The following is a 15,726-nucleotide window of genomic DNA, read 5'->3' as shown; positions in this document are numbered from 1 at the left end:
TTTATTTTATTTTGCAGCTGTCTACAATATAAGTACAGTTTCTTGTTGGAATGGATGGGCAGACTAGGGGGTTATTACATCAAAGAGTTTTTACATTATTATAAAAATCATGTTACTTTACTGTACAACCAGGGAGGGGTGTTCTGTGTTTAAAGTGGCCAGATGCGTTCTCATACAGTTTCCGGTGGTCGGCTGAGACCATTGAACACCCTGAGAGAGAGCCGTGCCTCAAACTCATGGTGGCCGGGTGTGAAGCTTGTTCCTTGGGGGCTCTCAGGCCTTCACCGGGTGTCTTGGCTGTGTGGGGACTTTAATCATATACAGTATGTGGCTCTGGTTGGCGTGTGTGTGACTAAGAATGAAAGGTAAGTTTTTCAATAATGTATTCCTAAAGTGGTTTTAGAAAATTTAATAAATAAATAAGATTAAATCATTTAATAGATTTTACATCAATTAGATGAATAATCACCTCTTATTATTCATCAATTAGATGAATAATGAGGTGATTAGAAGCAGTAGCTGTGACTGAAAAAATAAGATAATTATTCAATAAAAAGGAATTAACAAGATTGCTAAATACAGCGAATTTCTTCATATCAGATTGTCAAGTGCCTGTGACTGTCAAGTTTAAAAGTTTGTGAGATCAGTGTTTAACTGAATAAGGTAAGATTCTCTCCACAAAAATAGTTTTTGATTATTTATTTAATCTTGGTAACTACTATATTTCCCCTCTAATCCAACAGCTGTGTGTCGCTCCCCGGTGAGCAGAGCAGTGGCAACCACCTGTGGAAGGGTTGTGCCCCACTGCACCAAACCTGGAAGCGTATGCAGCAGACAACGGCTTCACAAACTTTTGTAGGGACACAAAACAGTAAGTTTGAGTGAGAATACATTACAGATCAGTGTAAAAAATGGTAGTTTACGTCTTTCTTTTCCTTCTACACAGTGGCGTTCATTGGTGCTTCAAAGTACTCTGTGTGTTGTCGCTGTCTGTGCCATCAGACTGTTGGCCTGTGGAGCGTGTAGACTTCAGCCAGCCCTGGCCTGCTTGGGACAAGGAAGAACAGATGGATTGGGAGTGATCATTTAATTTATTGCACAAGATAGTAGCGTCTTCTGTGGCAAAGTTTTTATGATGTTTTGGCCGAGAAAATAAATGTCAAATTTATTGAAGGAATTCTGATACTGTATTTTTTTCACCTGGGAAATCACGTTTGATTATATTGGATGGAGTAGTTACACGCTGTATCCAATCATCCTGAAATTGTAAAGATTTTTACTCGGTACAAGCATCACAGAAAAATTTGTGTAATTTTTGACTCAATATTTTTTAACAAGGAAAACAGAACCAGCAGCCTAAATTGTATACACCTGTTTTTTTTTTAAGAATCCTCATGACAAAGTCCAAATCAATGTTTTAGTTATGTGTCCTCAGCAGAAAAACTATTTCATGGAGAGTTACAATGACGTGAGCCTTTTAAATACTTGTTAGTGGACCTGGCACAGAGCGGCCCTGACCATCTGCGCCTGTGCAGTGGCTTGCCCCCTGGTGAGAGACCAGCTGTTTATACTCCAAGCAGCAAGAGGAAGTAAAACCAGTACAGGGTGTATTTCAGCGGTGTAGGCACAATGTTGGTGAGATTAAGATGTAACCTGACTTTGCTTAAAGCCTTATTAACATGTAGGGCTAAAGACAGAAAAAATGATATTGGCTGCAGCATCTAATGACCGTATACATACACTATGTGAAATTGCTTTGAATGGACTTAAAGTCCGCATCCCGCTGTTGGCTGTTCAGTTTAAGAAGCTGCAAAAATGGAAAGGTGTGATCAGGATTTTAGTTGATAAAAGGGCAAATCTGAGACAGAAAAAGAAGCATTTAACTCAACATGGTGGCTTCATTCTACCTCTACTCACGGCGGCTCTGCCTCTTGACAGTGAACTGGTCGGGGGTCTAGTAGTAGATAGTAGATTAGTAGATAGTTTTGTGTGTCAGACCTAAGAAATGGCTGCTCAAAAGATGTATCTGATTTCACCCGACCAGCTGAATAAACTTCATGCTGGGAAGTCTATACATGATAATGTTGAAATGGAGCTTGATGAGTTTTATTTTATATATTTGAGTGAGTTTTACTTTGAAATCTATGGAACTGAGAAGCAGGCACTTGCAGAAGAATATGCCAGAGTGTAGCAGACCGACTACTTCAAACTCTCGAAACCACACGCTGAAGTCCACTCTGGAAACTAAGCCTCTATTAAGTCTCTATTAAGCCTGTCTTCATCCTCAGCCAGAGAATCCATCTGCCCCGCTGTGTCTTTGAAAAAAAATCCGGCAGAAAACTGATTATTCAGGGTGTCTTTTGAATAATTCAAAAGTGTCTCTAGCATAATGCCTTAGGGATGTGTCATGCTGGATTGAGGGATGAGTTTATCCCTGACCGTGATGTCACATTGTGAAAAAATCATATTTAACAGATAATTAATAATTCTGGCCACAGCGTATGCAGTGGCCAACAGTTTGTTATCTTCAACCGAAGCAGCAGTAAGGTTGCATTTAAATCATCATAACTGGTTGAATCAGCTTACTAAAAAAATTCTGTGCAATAGTGACTATGGGCCGCAACTCAAAATATCCTGAATCCTCCATGTGTTGAATTAACAGTGCTGTGAAAAGATCCCGCTGCATCAAGGTGCACTCTGCTGACTTTGAGTGAACCAGATCCATTCTCTAAAAGATGTCTTCTCTTGTGAGATGTCTCTCTTACATTTACCATGGTGTTGTGATGCATGAATGCCTGCAGAGTGTTTTTTGAGATCATTAACCGCCAAGGGTGGACTCCCTGCCTGACGGCCTGTAGGTTAGACCTGATCTGGTAAAACAATGAGTCCCTGTACAGGAACATTCTTGGACATGCAGTAACCTCAGGCCCTGTATTTTTCTTCATATCCTCTGGTCACAGTTGTTAAAGTTTAGTCCCCCTCACCAGGAGGGTGAGGGAGAACTGAGGTTGGACTCAAGAGTGCTGACCCAGGTGCTAGTAAAAAACAGGTGGCTTATTGGTGGGGATTACAAAAAGGGACAGAGTCAATGAACACATACAACCAGGGCTGGGCAAAGGCGGCGGCGGAGAACAGGATGACCAAGGGAGTAGACAGACTAACGGCAGGAACCAGGAGAGGAGGACGACGAGGATGGATAAGTGAAAAATATAAGAGGGTAGCGAACGACCAAGGAAAACAACAGCATAGGAACTGTCAGCGTTGAATTCTATGTACACATCGCTAAGCTTGTAGAAACCAAAACATGCAAAGAGGTCCACAGCACAGAAACTGTCAGTATGGCCTTCTATAAACGTATAACACAAAATAACATAACCAATGTACAAAATGCGATCCACAGCACAGGCACTGTCAGCGTGGAAAACAAAACGACGTCCAATACATACCACGAATATATTTTTAAATGGTTATCTATGTCCAATAATAAATATTTTCTATGGGAATCACCATGTCTCGGTGATGTAGTTATGTACATTTGTGGACTTCAGTCCTGCCTGTAGTTTGTAGTCCTGTGAAACCTAATTTCCTCAGTCTGTTCCTGGTGTTCATCTTACCATGAGGATCCCTGAAGACTGAGGTGCCAATCATGGAGGCTGGTGTTATAAATGAGGTCTGACACTGGGAACCAGAAATCCCTCAGCTGGATGCAGCATCCCCACTTCTTCATTATAGCTTAATTAAGCCACTCAAACACAGATGTGGGTTCTGTATGCTGAGGGTGACACACCTGGCGAATAAACTGATTCTGATTCTGAGGTAGGACTCAAGATTGCTGAAAAAACAGGAAGGCGGTTTTAGCTTTCAAAGTAAAGCCTTCCAAAGTAAAATAACCCCGGGATGACAGCAGTGAAACTAATCACGATTAATTTATAAAATAAAATAAGACAACAATTGCTGACCACTGAATTGCCCTTAATAGTCTTGGTTTTACCCATGGGTTACATATATATAACAGTAAAGTAGGGCAAAGATGGTGGAGGAGACCAGGACAAACAGGTGAGTAGAGCAGACTAACGGTAGGAACCAGGAGAGGAGGAGGATCAGGACGGACAGGGGAACAGACAAGCTAACCAGGAGGATAGGTGAACGAAAAAGGAAATCCACAGCACAGGAACTCTCAGCGTGGATATAAAAAATAACGTCTGGCTAACCTAATGGAAAAAAAACATACAAAGAGATTCACAGCACAGGAACTGTCAGCATGGAAAACAAAATGACGTGCGATACATACCACGAATAAAGGTAATGGTCTGTTACGGGGTATGCAAGTTAATGCTCCGGCGAAGACGGAGCATCTGCCAGAGGTATAAATAAGGAGGAAGGTAATCATATGAATGCACCCCAGCTGTGCGCACCGACAAACGAGTTGCTAATTACTGAATGCAACACAGCTGAGGTGCAGATCCCGCGGGTCGAGAGCAGCAGGGGAGAGAAAGGCAGAAGAGAGGCAGGGCACACCGAGCGGACCTGACATAGAGTTATACTGCAGGACGTGGGGGTCTCCAACTACAGCCTGGAGTTTTTAAATATACCTTGTTTTTCAAAGGTATATTTATGGACAGTATATTACAAACCTATAGACAACATATCTGTGGCTGCAGATGCATCTACAGTATTATATATGATAAATATGGTTGCAGGTGTGTGGGTTGAGTTGTGTTAAGCCAAAGACGTTATGTAGAGAGGTCTATGATTACATGTGTGTGCATGTGTGTGTTGTAGTACTTCCGTTAGGTGAGGTAATGGTCTGAATAATGATGTTGCTTAGTTGCCATCTGGCCCTGTGGATACTCATTCTGCACTGTTGTTTCTAAAATACACAAGAGACCAGTGGGGTGACCTGCCTCTGAGTGTGCAAATAATTTTGCTCTGCTTTTCCCCACAGTGCCAAGTTGTTGGGAGGCTGTGCCTCAGGAGGTAGAGTGGGTTTTCTCCTTCCTGAAAGTTTGATTCCCGGTTTGTCCAGTCAAAGTGTCCTTGAGCAAGACATTAAACCCCCAGTTGCTCCTGGTGATGACACTGTTTGTGAGTGCAAATGGCCAAATAGTGTGAAAGCACTTTGAATGTGCTGCAATGCATAGAAAAATGCTATACAAGTTTAAGACCATTTTATTTCTTTGAACAAGTTGATGTTATGTGCTGAATAAACTTCACAGAGTCAGTCTGTTTTACTCTTTATTCCTTTCTTCTTTATTCACAACCTTTCTGCCATCTGGTCCTATGATTAACAGTTTTTGTACTTCTACATCTAATGAGTTGCACCACAAAGCATCACCTTTTAAATTCTTGCTGTGCAAAAACAGTTTAGTACAAAACATTTATTGCCTCAGTTTACTGTGCTGTACTTAGTTTCTGATGGTAATATAAAAGTAGCAATGTGTTGATTTCCATTTTTGTGGCAGGCACATATCACCATCATTTTCATCACATAGCACTGTGGGTGCTTAAGATCTCATTTCTGAGGGGAATTGCTGAGTCAGGTGAAAATTCTCTTTGGGTTTCGCCAATTGATGATGTATAAATATGGAGGACGCATCACCATTTCATCCACTATGCAAAAGTAAGGCCAAAGCATTGTGAGTATGGTGCCTACCATCTTGGCATTTTGCAACCAGATTATGCGTGGTAGTGCCCGAGTAGTTGAGTGACATATAAGATTGCAAATCAAAGCTGTCAATTCATCCAAAATACTGTACACTCCTTTTTGTATCATTAAATAACTTATTACAAACAGACTTACTAGAAAAATTGCCACTTGTACACATATAGGGGTGATAATATCCACCAAAATACACAGAAAACACATTTATCTGATTTGTACTTTGAGTTTTTAGTTTGGCTTTATTTCTGGGAGCTGTCAGATGGCTCAGCTTTTAAAGTCATTGGTTCTGCCCTTCAACCACTTTCACATGCAGCCATTTTAAATTTCTGGCTGGACCGCAGTAGAACCATGCCCATGACAGGTCCGTGCACAGCCCCCGCGCTTACTATGTATCACCCACGATAACTCCTTGTTGTCACACTGTAATAACAATGTTGACACATTGTCCGTGTCTGTGACAGTAATAATTACTCTTTCTTTATGCTCACATGCTCAGACGTTATATGGCTTTTGAAACATCGTGCCACTGGCAGTTATTGCATTATGTTTGCCGTCCCTGTTAGGCTAGCGGTTAAGGCGCAGCACTCTTGCCGCTGTGGCCCGGGTTCAAATCAGGGTTGTGTCAGGAAGGGCATCTGGTGTAAAACACATGCCAAATGTCAACATGCGAGTCGTCAGTGTGACGATTCGCTGTGGCGACCCCTAAAAATGGGAAAAGCCGAAAGTGACTTTCTTTCTACCTTTTTTATTGTTAAGGTTATCAACTCTAATTGCCAATATATTGCCTCAAATATTAGACTGACTTTATTCTCTGGCGTGGCAGAATAACAATGTGCCACAGTTTGGCCATCCTGTGCCATTCCCAGCACCAATAAAGTTAAATGTAAAGTCTGTTTCTGCTGCTGATCATCACATCTGATGTTTGTCTCCATGGCTCCTCCTGAGATTGGGCTCCAGTTTGTCACTCTCGATGATCTGAGTTTTGTTCTGTCACTTGTTTTTTGTAAACAGAGCCTGTAGTCAACACTAAACTGTGTCACTGATCCATTTATATCATCATATATGTGGTTGAACAAAACATACAAACACTAGTGGGTTCCAATTGTGCATCAAAGCACATGTTTGAGTTGAAGTTGTGAATCAATCACCCGACCTTAAATTTCATTATCAAAACTTAGAGCACTGCACTGAATTTCAACCAGATTATGCCAGTAGGCCTATTTGTGTTCCTCTCTTTTAGGAAAAAAAAGAGGTGGAGTGTCGTTCCGGTGGGTTCTAGCAGCACTTCACCTCTGGTTAATATGTCTTTTGCTTTGTCAGTATTACATTATCAGTAAGGTGTTCCCAGCCAAAGTATTTTTTTTTCATTTTTTTGCCAAAGTATCAGATCTTCCAGCACACAACTCTCACAGGTCTTGGAGAGAGCAAAACTGAAAAATGACACCAGAGCAAAATTCAAGGTGGAGTCGAAATCAAGCCGCTTGAGAGACGGAGCTGCACTTTATGTTTTCACCACCTTTTCCTTTGCTTCTTGTTCTGTCAGTAGGAAAATTAAGCTTTTCATTCATTCAAAAATTAGGCTGCATTGGAATACAATCCAACCATCAAATGCATTCCTTACAAAACATATCTGCATTTGTAATTTAGTTGCATTGGTATATTTTAAGAGACAGGGCAACTGAACAAGTAGGCTATAAACTGTCAATCAGAATCAGAATCAGCTTCACTGATGGACACACCAACACATGTGTCATGTGTCCAACACACCTGGTGTGTTGGACACATGAGGAATTTGATTCTGGTACATTGGCTCTCAATGTGCATGTACAATGCTCTTTTATAAGACGAGTAAACAAGTAAGCAACATAAGAGTGAGAGAACAAAAAAAGGAACATGCAAACAAGAAAAATGAATGTGCATGAAGAAAATAAAATTGAAGTACTTATAAATATAGAAATATACATAAACACAGTTTAGATGCAGTCTTCCAGATAGATATATATATACAAAAGTATATTTACAAGGTATTGCACTGAGGGTTGTCATTCTGTTATTGAGTCATGGTGTCCATCAGTGTGAAGACCTGGGGGAAAAAACTGTCCGTGTGTCTTGTTCTTTTGGCGTACAGTGACCTGTAGCACCATCCAGAGGTTCCCTGGTTCTGGCCCTTGCATTTTAATGAAGCTGCATTGACAGGATCATTTTACAAAGTCTGCACAACTGCAAGGTTTGACAACAGTTGTGTGATATATCAGATTTCAAATGAATGTTCACAAAGAAGCTTTCTTCTTCATTCTAGCATACTTTACTATTTCTTAACATAACTTAAGCATGTTAACCATGTTTAATAGACCTTTGACTAGAAATGTGAAACCCAGTGTAACAGGTAATAATTATTTATCTGGCACAATACCTGTATGATAAGGATTATGGTCAGACAATTCTATTGTATAAACCGTGACCTAAACAAAAACACGACTCTGCAGTGTGAATACAATACTTCAGGCAGTCACACTCTGGTTTGTGTGTTTTTGAGAACAAAGCACCATCTAATGATGACACTGTGCAAATCAAGGAATAGCTCTTTAATAGGTGTGCTTACTGTGAACTCCAAACACACCTTATCAGGCAACAGAAAGGAGGGGGCTCCTGGAGGGTTCACAGGAACCATACACCAGCTGTGTGCCATTCAGCAGAGATGCACAGTTCTGAGTGGCTGCATCTATATTCATTAGATCCATTGTTAATGTTTTTTAATTTAAAAGAAATTGTTATAACTGACCATGATACTGTTTTTATGCCTATTATGTTGTTATAGCTATTGCTTTAACAATATTCTATCTGCTATTTTGGCAGACGTGTAATGTTGAACAGTTGTGTTCCTTTCCCTCCCTCTGGAATACACACAAGCAAAATGAAAAACAGAGCATGTGTGGCTCTCTGTTGAGTTGATGTGTTGTAATGATTTGTGGCTGTTGAAGCAGGTCTCATTCCTCAGGTGTATTGCTACCGCCTCCCTGCAAACACATTCCATTAATGGCTCAACCATCTGGACCAGGAAACTAAACAGTCAGCTATAAATTTGTGAACAATGCAAAGAACACCAGATTGAGCTTCTGATTCAGTATATCACTTAGTGTAGGTGAAAAATAATATTTTACCCCACAAGTACAGGAAAATATTTTACAAGATGTTACAGTAGGTTGTACCGTCCATAAATCCTACATACCAGCTTTTACCAGACATGTCTCTGTCTTTTAAATTATATTAGGCAAAAAACAGTAAAATGTGCACATTCAGTCCAACAAGTGCAGGACATCAAACCAGAATAAGATGAAAAAACAATAAAAAAAAAAAAGATGCCCACACCTTGTAAACTATTTATAAAAAAAAAAACAAGTAAAAACAAGCTGCTACATTTTGACCAACATGGTCTTTGTCAGGCAGGTAATAAAAAAAAAACAGACTGTATAAATAGGGACGCACAGTCACACCCCTAATCGGGGAATCACACAGTACCAGGTGACATCAATACTCATCAGGTTATAACAAACCCATCCCATAGTATAACTAGGGTTATTATTTGCCTGTCGAAGGGCATGTTGGTTGAAACGTAGCTACTAGTTGTCGCTTGTTTTTTAATAAATCGCATACAGTGTGCAGACATCTTTTTTTAGTTTGTTTATTCATTTTAAATTATGTTGCCATGTTCTAAGTACTTTTTTTCATTTGCAGGGTTGCTGCACACTTTTTAAAATCAAATTAACATTTAAAGACCTTTTTAAGACCTAAACACAGAAAATGCCATTTCCACAGCAGAACAAATACACACTCACACAGGTGCAGCATCTGTAACCATTTCTCATTTAAATAAAATGATCAAATAACAAACACAGATATGATCATGAAGCCTATGTATGCATAATACATGGAAAAACATGTTTTAAACTAAAAGCTTATGACAGTTACTGGTGTGACCCATTGACTGTATATAAAAACTGGACAAACCCAACGTGACTGCACCCATTGGTTTTCTGAAGTCTGGCCGTTGTCATACTAGTAGCACTTCACTCTGCCTGCTAGGTCTAGTCCAAAACTGGGCAAACTCTTGCTCGCAAGACCTTTTTTCTAACAAAAGTATCATGTTTTAGTTCAAAGATTTCCTTGAATGGTCATAATCTCCAGTCAGTTGTACATTCATGTGAGTGTTACACATCTCTTTTCCTCAGCACATATACTGTTGTTTACCTATCTATGGAGGAAAAATTCAAATAATTAATGCAGTCACAGTTTGTTGTGCTGTCCACTTGTAACACAACAGTGGCAACAGGAGGTGTGGGCATTCACAAACTATCCTCTCGTTATTAGGAAGTGACTCTCTGGTGTTATCATTCTGAAATAATTACAGACTATTGGGAGTTCTGAGGGGTGCAAAGTTAATCTAGAGGTACCCAAGATTAAACATTAAATGTCTGAAAACAAGCAAAATTAGCATGCCATGGGCACTTTAAGATCTGCACAAATTTTTGCTTGGTTTTGGTACATTTTATGTTGGACATAACACTGCAGTCTACAGTGCCTTGCGAAAGTATTCGGCCCCCTTGAACTTTGCGACCTTTTGCCACATTTCAGGCTTCAAACATAAAAATATAAAACTATCATTTTTTGTGAAGAATCAACAACAAGTGGGACACAATCATGAAGTGGAACGAAATTTATTGGATATTTCAAACTTTTTTAACAAATAAAAAACTGAAAATTTGGGCGTGCAAAATTATTCAGCCCCCTTAAGTTAATACTTTGTAGCGCCACCTTTTGCTGCGATTACAGCTGTAAGTCGCTTGGGGTATGTCTCTATCAGTTTTGCACATCGAGAGACTGAAATTTTTGCCCATTCCTCCTTGCAAAACAGCTCGAGCTCAGTGAGGTTGGATGGAGAGCGTTTGTGAACAGCAGTTGTCAGTTCTTTCCACAGATTCTCGATTGGATTCAGGTCTGGACTTTGACTTGACCATTCTAACACCTGGATATGTTTATTTGTGAACCATTCCATTGTAGATTTGGCTTTATGTTTTGGATCATTGTCTTGTTGGAAGACAAATCTCCGTCCCAGTCTCAGGTCTGTTGCAGACTCCATCAGGTTTCCTTCCAGAATGGTCCTGTATTTGGCTCCATCCATCTTCCCATCAATTTTAACCATCTTCCCTGTCCCTGCTGAAGAAAAGCAGGCCCAAACAATGATGCTGCCACCACCATGTTTGACAGTGGGGATGGTGTGTTCAGGGTGATGAACTGTGTTGCTTTTACGCCAAACATAACATTTTGCATTGTTGCCAAAAAGTTCGATTTTGGTTTCATCTGACCAGAGCACCGTCTTCCACATGTTTGGTGTGTCTCCCAGGTGGCTTGTGGCAAACTTTAAACAACACTTTTTATGGATATCTTTAAGAAATGGCTTTCTTCTTGCCACTCTTCCATAAAGGCCAGATTTGTGCAGTATACGACTGATTGTTGTCCTATGGACAGAGTCTCCCACCTCAGCTGTAGATCTCTGCAGTTCATCCAGAGTGATCATGGGCCTCTTGGCTGCATCTCTGATCAGTCTTCTCCTTGTATGAGCTGAAAGTTTAGAGGGACGGCCAGGTCTTGGTAGATTTGCAGTGGTCTGATACTCCTTCCATTTCAATATTATCGCTTGCACAGTGCTCCTTGGGATGTTTAAAGCTTGGGAAATCTTTTTGTATCCAAATCCGGCTTTAAACTTCTCCACAACAGTATCTCGGACCTGCCTGGTGTGTTCCTTGTTCTTCATGATGCTCTCTGCGCTTTAAACAGACCTCTGAGACTATCACAGTGCAGGTGCATTTATACGGAGACTTGATTACACACAGGTGGATTCTATTTATCATCATTAGTCATTTAGGTCAACATTGGATCATTCAGAGATCCTCACTGAACTTCTGGAGAGAGTTTGCTGCACTGAAAGTAAAGGGGCTGAATAATTTTGCACGCCCAATTTTTCAGTTTTTTATTTGTTAAAAAAGTTTGAAATATCCAATAAATTTCGTTCCACTTCATGATTGTGTCCCACTTGTTGTTGATTCTTCACAAAAAATTACAGTTTTATATCTTTATGTTTGAAGCCTGAAATGTGGCAAAAGGTCGCAAAGTTCAAGGGGGCCGAATACTTTCGCAAGGCACTGTATATAGCATTTTAGTGAGAAGCTGTTAAAACTTTCCCCATCAACACAACTAGAAAAGTGGGGACTTTGTTCAACTATCAAAGTGTAACATGAAATTTCTCATTTCACATGCAGCTCATGGTTATGTGTGTTAAGTATGATGTGATAGTTGCTGGAATATTAGTATTACATATATTACTGGGAAAAACAAAGGCCAGGACTGTAGCAGGTTGATCCAGCATTTGTAAGTACGAGTCAAGCAGTCATGCTTGATTAGATATTACACACTGAGTAAAACACAGATATTTTAGAAGCTTTCTTTTTAAACTGGTAGACAATATTTAGGTGGAAACAAGTGACCATTTCAATTTTCTCATTTCAAAATGTAAAGAGAATGTCCAGTCCTGGCTATTGTGACTCAGTGATTTCAATAATTCGCTTTTAGTCCAAAAAGACGTCTTTGCCATGGAAAACTATTGTAGATTCTAAGTATTTTCACCACTTTAATTGAAAAAGAATTACTAAATGTTTTGGATAATTTACCAGCTTGTACATGCCTGTATGCTAAATCGGGTTTTTGTGAAGCAGAAAGTCATATCAATTCTCCAAGAGTTTTAGCTGTTTTTGTCTCAAGTAATAAAGGAAATCAGTGCTTCATGTAGGCTGTGTTAGAGTGACAGTTTCTATTCAGAATACATGTAAGACCTTCTTCTCTGCCTTTGTAATTATGAACATTTTCCTGTTTGCCCTTGTGCGCCACACAAACACAACATACCCATCTATTTGGTTTAATTCCAAAAGGTACAAGGCAGAATGAATCCATATTTATGAAAAAATTCCAGAAGTTTGCATAAGACCCTTATTCTCTAAATGAATTGGATTGGTGTATATGTGGATGCTGTGTGTGTGTGCGTTTGGGGTGGTCCTTGGTTGGAATACATCCCAATCAGCATTTAGCCCCATAACAAATGGGATTTGGCAAATCTGAAGGTCAAATCGAATAGCAAACTATGCCTCTCAGCTCTGGCCCATTCTCTCCTATAACTCCTTTAACAAGCTGCTAAGGGAACAACAACAAGGCCGAGTTTTTGGAAGGCAGGATGGTTTTTAGTTTGTGGCATCTCTCTAATAACGCAATCTATTCACATCCATAAATAATGTAAGTGGAAGACTTATGATTCCATTGTAGTTTTGCAGCGCTGACCTTCGTTCAAGGCCATTTTTCAGCTGAGTAAAGAGTTGATGATACTGAATATTTTCAGAGGAATAATGTTTAGTATTTTCTGTCACTGCCATTGCAAGAGAGGCCACTGTCTGAGATCCAGTGGGATAGTAGTTAGATTTTTCTTCCTATTTATGTCTATGCATTTTTGAAAGTTTACATCGTTGTATCAAACGACTGGGCTCATTCCAGGATCATCAAATGTTTTCTGAGAAAATGTTACTTGTCTTACTTGCTGACCAATCCAGTCCCCTTAGAAATAGCATTGCTAGTAGACATACCTACAGTGCACAATTGATGCCCAGTACCGTGTGTTCAGTGCAAAGGCAGAAAGCAGTATGCCTTTTACATACAGTACTGAAGAGGAAAATAAAGTGAATAAAATAAAGAACTTGTATACTATTAAAGCACTTTTCTATGCATTGAAGCCACTTGATTTCACATTACTTGCTCATTAATCCTTTCACGTTCACAAGCACTCATACTGGTGGACAGTATTTTGCTCAAGGACACACTGAAACCAGGAATCAAACCACCAACTCACCAGTGAGGAGACCACCCACTCTACCACCTGATCCACTGCCACCCTAAAGTTAGTCAGGTTAGTTTGCTTGCATGGGGAAATGAATCACTGAATGCCTAATGGAATCTCTGAGAAAACTGTGCCACTGAAACTATCTTTGGGAGCGAATGTGCTTCGGTGAGTAGAGCAGTTGTCTCCCAGTTGGAGGTTCATATCTTGGTGCCTGCAGTCCACATGTCGAAGTGTCCTTGGGCAAGACACTGAACCCCCAAATTGCCCCCGATAGTTAGAGCCATCGGTTGATTTGGCGGAACAGATGGTTGCTTCAGTTCTATACTGGTAACAAATTCTTTGTGTATAACATACTTGTCCAGTAAAGGTGATTATCCTTATCCTTCATGACTACATAGCCATAGTGGAAAGGGAAAAGATATGTTTTGGCAGCTCGGTTGATGTGGATTCAGTCAGATACTTGGATGTGTCAAGTTTCCATGCCTGTTTTTTTTTTTTTAATGCAAGAGTCAACCTGAAAGCAGAAACAAAACCAGCAATATACAATGAAGATATGAAAACTGTGACCTTTTAAGTTACCAGGAATTGCACCCACATTGACTTAATCCTGCTGTAAATAATACTTGTTCACAAAACTGTTGGCTTCAAGCTGGATGTACATTTGATGTACCCTGTTTAAAACAGGAAAAAGCATGTTATTTGTTCTGCAGATTTTTCTGTCTTTAAAATCCAGCTTCTAAATTGCTTGCTGCTCCACAGAGCAGAGGGATGTGGTTACCAACAGAACAGGGTTTTGAATTGTCAAAAGAAACAGCATTATGCACTGGGTTTCACACCTGTAGCCTAAGATCTACTGTCAGATTGTGTGTCAAACCTACTTACAGCTTCAGAGAAACTGTTCAAAGTCAAATGATACAAACAACTACATGTGGCAGAGGTGGGATTTGAACCCATGCCTCAATTGAGACTGGAGCCTAAATCCAGCACCTTAAACCGCTCGGCCACACTGCCAAACGTAAGTTATCTTCTTAACCCTGTTACACCACATTTTTGTCAAATCATAGTTTGTAAACCTTGTTGCAACCATAATGAAGTCAGTTTTTAGCTGCAGTTCATGTAATGATCAAGAAGTGAATAACTGAAGAAATTGGGCCAAAAGAGAAGTGGGGTCATATCAGCTGCAAACTATGGCAATGAAATGCAAGGTGAGTGAAGTGAGGACTTTTTGTGCAACAGAAGAAGACAACACTTCCGATCTATCGACCTCTGCTCTTGGGTTTTTGTGTTTTTGCTCCCTTGTTTTTCAATTTTGCTAGGAAACAACATACCGCCACATCTTCAGAGTATCTTTTCTTCGTTTAACTGAGCCCAAATCATCATAAAAACTTGAGTTCGAAAGCTCCTAAAAGTCCAAGGTAGAAGGAGTGAAGAAAATACGAGTGAACCTGAGCTAATTATAGGTAGGTAGGTAGGTACTTTATTGATCCCACAGTGGGGAAATTTCTGTGTTACAGCAGCAATAGAGAACAACCAACATAACACCATAAGAACAGACACATAAGAACAGAACTTCATAGAAACACGGGAAAGAACAAAACGAGGACACAGCTGCTGTAACTTGCTGCCACTCAGCGCGGCGCATGCGTATGTAAGTACGTAGTAACAAAGAACACGTAGTCTTAAAATAAAAAGTTACATAAAGGCAACAAAACATTAGGATCGATATGCACAAGGATTATAAAAGTAGCGTCATCAGAACATTACATTTTACACAGCACAAATAAGCAAATTAAAAGCACCTAAACCAGGGCAAAGCAGCACTGGAGAGAATCAGGATCAGCAGTAGAGACTAAACAACCAGGAAATCAAGAACAATCAAATATTACTCACACAATTGGGGAAAGAAACCTGTGTTTCAGCCATAAGGATCTATGAGCAACTACTCAAAAATACCTAAAGCAGGGCAATGTACAGTATTCGAGAGAGATCAGAAACAAGATATTACATATGAGCCTATTTACAATGCATTTCACCCCCAGGAAATATTGCACCACAGTAGATTATTGCATAGTCCCTCATAATTTCACCTAGCTTATCACTGCAGTGATGTGTTGTACAGTCTGAT

General features: G+C 39.9%; 1 long non-coding RNA gene and 1 other non-coding gene across 2 annotated transcripts; one reads left to right on the top strand and one right to left on the bottom strand.

Moving 5' to 3' along the window:
• The first annotated feature begins 286 nt into the window (after positions 1 to 286).
• On the top strand, positions 287 to 860 carry LOC109971086 (uncharacterized). The gene is made up of 3 exons (XR_002276497.1): positions 287 to 365; positions 601 to 663; positions 744 to 860. It is a non-coding gene; the product is annotated as an uncharacterized LOC109971086 (long non-coding RNA).
• A 13,670-nt stretch (positions 861 to 14,530) lies between these two features.
• On the bottom strand, positions 14,531 to 14,612 carry trnal-uag (transfer RNA leucine (anticodon UAG)). The gene has a single exon. It is a non-coding gene; the product is annotated as a tRNA-Leu (tRNA).
• Positions 14,613 to 15,726: the final 1,114 nt, after the last annotated feature.

This window comes from Monopterus albus, unplaced genomic scaffold (assembly GCF_001952655.1).
Source record: "Monopterus albus unplaced genomic scaffold, M_albus_1.0 scaffold215.1, whole genome shotgun sequence".
Classification (NCBI taxonomy): domain Eukaryota; kingdom Metazoa; phylum Chordata; class Actinopteri; order Synbranchiformes; family Synbranchidae; genus Monopterus; species Monopterus albus.
Note: the sequence above shows the minus strand (reverse complement) of the source record. Positions and strands in the feature narration are given on the sequence as shown.